Here is a 4,447-nt window from a genome sequence, read left to right as displayed (position 1 = left end):
CAGTGGGGTGGGTGGTTCCCTGAAGGTGGAGCTGCATGGAGGGTGTGTGTGTGTGTGTGTGTGTGTGTGTGTGTGTGTGTGTGTGTGTGTGTGTGTGTGTGTGTGTGTGTGTGCAGGTTGGGTACAGGAGCTTGAACTCAGGACCTTGTAGTCCTGCTTGGCTGCTTCTGCTCAAGGCTGGCTCTCTACCACTTGAGTTCCACCTCCAGCTTTTTGGTGGTTAGCTGGAGAAAAGAGTCTTACTGCCAGGTGCTGGTTACTCATACCTGTAATCCTACCTCAGGAGGCTGCGATCTGAGAGTCCAGATTTGAAGCCAGCCCAGGCAGTCAAGTCCCCATGAGACTCTTATTTCCAATTAACTACTGAAAAACTGGAAGTAGAGCTGTGGCTCAAATGGTAGAGTGCTAGCCTTGAGCTGAAGAGCTCAGTGACAGCACCCAGGCCCTGAGTTCAAGCCCCAAAACTGACATAAAAAAAAGAAAGAACGAAAGAAAAAGAGTCTCATCAATTTTCCTGCCAAGGCTGGATTCAGACTGCAATCCTCAGATTTCAGCCTCCTGAGTAGTTAGGATTGTGGGTGTGAGCCACCAGCACCCAGCATTCATTCGTGGAGGCATTCTGCTGCTGTGAGCTGGAGGGGTATGTGAGAAGGCCACCCACCAAGTCTGCCTGATCTTGCTGGGGCCTGTGATTTACCTTAGTTCACCGCTTCCCATGCTGAGTACCTCAACTCCTCCCCTGCCCCATACCTACGGGCTTTGGGGGGGCAGTCTCTCTACCTCATGGGATGTCCTCCTTCTCTCTCCCTAACTGGTCCTGGCTCTTCTTTCACATCATGCCTCATATTCTGTTCCTCGAGTGGCCTCTGAGATGAACTCTATAGATTGCACCCCATGGCCAGGTGGAAGCCACTTGGAAATTCTGGCACCATTCCAAATTTGAGTCTGTGCCCCTGCCTTCTCCACCATAGCACACTAGCAAACAGCTTTCTACAGAGGGCCTTGTTCTTGTTCTCCTCCCTTAGAAGTTTTCTAGAACGTGGATCCGCACCAAAGGGGGTTTCCCCTATTCCTAGACTCCAAGCCGTTTGAGAGAACAGTGTACCTTCTGTCTGCTTGGCTTTCCTATTTTCCCTAGGAGCCATGAGTGTTTCCTGGGACTTGTGTAGAAAGGAGTGCTGTCTTCTGGCTGTCAGACCAGCGTTGTGACACTAATTGGCCACTGACTAGTGGGGGAAGTGGAAGCAAGGCAACACGAAGAAGGTTACATGCCCAGCACTGGTGGCTCATGAGTGCAATCCAAGCTATTCTGGAGGCTGAGATGAGGATCCCAGTTCGAAGTAAGCCTGGACAGAAAAATCTGTGAGACGCCAATCTCCAGATAATCAGCAAAAAAAAAAAAAAAAAAAAAAGAAGGGGCTGGGAAGGTGGCTCAGTGGTAGAGCGCTTGCCTTGCATGCATGAGGCCCTGGGTTCGATTCCTCAGCACCACATGAGCAAAAAGAAAAAAGCTGGAAGTGGCGCTGTGGCTCTAGTGGTAGCGTGCTAGCCTTGAGCTGAAGAGCTGAGGGACAGCACCCAGGCCCAATGTTCAGGCCCCACGACTGGACCCAAAAAAAAAAGAAAGAAATAGAGGTGTGGTTCAGGTGGAAGAGTGCCATCCTTGAGAGAAAAAGCCAAGCAAGAATGTGGGGCCCTGAGTTCAAGCCCTGATACTGGAACCCATACCCCCCCCCCACAAGAATGGGGCAAAAATATATTATCTGTAATGACACTAAATGGTGACATTACCCCTCACCAGTCCTCCCCTCCCCCACCAACTAAACATACCAGCTGGCCAAAGCTATAGAGTAGACCCTCTGTTTATATAGTTCTATGCTCCCCCAAGTCCTTCTGTGTGGAAGTGGCAGATCTTCCACTTTGTGCCACACTTCTGGCTGCATGCTGTCAGCCTGCTATTAAAAATGCACTGTTCATGACAACCCTCTGAGATGGGAATGTTATCAACTTCCTGCGTTTGATGGAGAAACCAACCCCCAGAGATGGCAAGTAACTCCCCTGAAGTCACACAGCTGGTAAGACTCAGAACCTTGTGGGCTGAGAAGGAGCAAGAGCTACTAAATTCATGTGCCTGCTGTGTGCAAGGCTCCTCCACAGCTGCTCAGTCCCAAGCTAAGCAGTGTCAACCCCAGGCCTCTTGGGCCTGTGCTACCTCAACAGCCCCAATTGCCTTCTTGAGCCACACAAATGTGGCTCTTAATTTTGTACAAATGAATATCTCTTCTTTTTATTATAAGTTAGAGGATATATAATGAAAGTTAGTTCTGCTAGGAGTATTTATAGAAAGGAGAGAGACCTCTGTGGGCTGGAAGCTTCCATGGAAAAACTGGTAACTGAAACTCCCCCCCCCCCCTTTCCTGTCTAAATAAATGCATTTCTCCTACACAGGCAAATATTTTAAAATGTATTTTCAAAAAAGCTTCTGGAAAAATAAAGGAGGGGGGAGGCAGCTGCTTCCTTCTGAGGCCCATTTGAGAGTTGCTGCTGAGGCAGGAAGAAGGGGAGGTTGGGGGGAGGGAGTTGAGGAGAAGCCTGTCCCAAGACCCCTGACCCCTGACCTCTGACCCCTGGCCATTGTGAAAGGATCTCATACTGTCATCTGGGAGAGAAATGCCGATTCAGGTGATTTCAAGACAAATCAGATTTCTGGGATTGTTAGGAAGAACAGAGAAAAGGGCTTCTGCACTGCCCCAGAAGAGTAGATAAGCAGATAGAGAATAGGATTTCTGGGGTGGATGGGGGTAGGAAGAGCAATGTGGCCTCTGGAACAAGGGCTGGTGGGGAGGGCTCTTTGGGAGGGTTCTGAATGCAGAAGGGTTCTTGGGCTGGTATTGACAACCACACGGCTTGCCAGTTGGCTGGGTATGAGGCCATGCCCTCCGGGACAAGTGTTCCCTGGCTTTCCCCGCCTTTCAGGACAGCAGCACAGCCCGGCTCCATGCAGCATCCTTGGCCAGCCCCTCAGTTTCTTTGCCTCACAGGGGCATCTGAGTGGGTAGGCCTTGCTCAGGAAGGAATGGTTTTGTTTTGGAGAGGGCAACGGGATGGGAGACTTCTCTAGCAGCTTCACCTAGGCAGTGGCTTGCTGATGGCCTGTGCTTGATGACTGGTCATTTTTTTTTCCAGTCCTGGAGCTTGAACTCAGGGCCCTGGTGCTGTCACTGGCTATTTTGCTCAAGGCTAGTGCTCTACCCCTTGAGCCACAGCTCCATTTCTGGCTTTTTTTGGTGGTTAATTGGAAATAAGTTTCATGAACTTTCCTGCCTGGGTTGGCTTCGAACTAAGATCCTGAGATCTCAACCTCCTGAGTAGCCAGGAGGACTGGCATGAGCACTAGTGCCTGGCTGTGCAAGCACTGAGTGCCTACCATGCACAAGGCTTCTTCCCAGCTGATCACACACAAAGGGTGGATAAGATGATTAGTCTCACTTCACAGGTGAGGTAGCTGAGGCTCAGAGAGGTTAGGAGACTTGCTGGAGTTCACACAGGACTATGGACGCAGTCACATCATTGAGTGCATGTGACCCTACTTCTGGACGTGCTTAAGGAGAGAAGCACCCACCTTCCCAGGAAGTTTTCTTTCTTAGTACTCAGTCTTCTTCCGTTTAAGTCTCGTGCCTCGTCTCCTGGGTTCCTTGCCCTTGCGGTGTCACACACGCCCACAGCTTCATGCCACCTTGGGGTGCTCACAGGTTCAGAGAGGCTGGAGCCTTGTGCCCTCAGTCTGCCTAGTTGCCGTGTGACTTTGAGTGGCTGCGGAACCTCTCTGGGGCTCACTTTTTCCACCTGCAGCTTGGGGGGGAAGCCCCAGATAGATTTATTTATAAGCCGGAGGTGGGGTGGGGTAGGGGTGGGGGCTTGGGGTGGGGGTGTTAGCAAAGACCTCAGAGTCCTCACCTGCAAACAACCCGGGTCTCGGCGAGGCGCGCGTTATGTAACCGGGGCGCGGCTGCGGGCCCCGGGCTGGCGCTGGGCGGCGGGGGGCGCGGGGCGGGGCGCTCCTGGCTATTCCGGGCGCCTCTATTTTTAGCTCCATTGATGAGGTTGCGTCGGCCGCCGCCGCCGCCGCCGCCGCCGGGATTCCGGAGACGTCAATGGGCGCGCGCGTCACGGTCCCCGCCTGCCCGCTCTCCGGGGGAGGCGCGCCGGGGCCGGAGGCCGCGCGGGCGGGCGAGCGGCGGCGCCGGGGGCGGGGGGTGCGGGCGCGGCCGGAACCGCGGGGCGGGGGGCTGCCCGGCGTGGGCAGGGGGGGCGGGAGCGCGGGCCGCGCGGGGCGGCCGCAGGAGCGCGCGGCGGCGGCGCCAGCCCGGGACCCTCGTGGTGCCCTGGCCCCGGCCCGGGGCATGGGCTCCCCGGGGCTGCTGAGCTGCAGCCCGCCGCCGGGCTG

Source organism: Dipodomys spectabilis, unplaced genomic scaffold, assembly GCF_019054845.1.
Source record: "Dipodomys spectabilis isolate Male_0828 unplaced genomic scaffold, ASM1905484v1 ptg000477l, whole genome shotgun sequence".
NCBI classification, from domain to species: Eukaryota; Metazoa; Chordata; class Mammalia; order Rodentia; family Heteromyidae; genus Dipodomys; species Dipodomys spectabilis.
Note: the sequence above shows the minus strand (reverse complement) of the source record.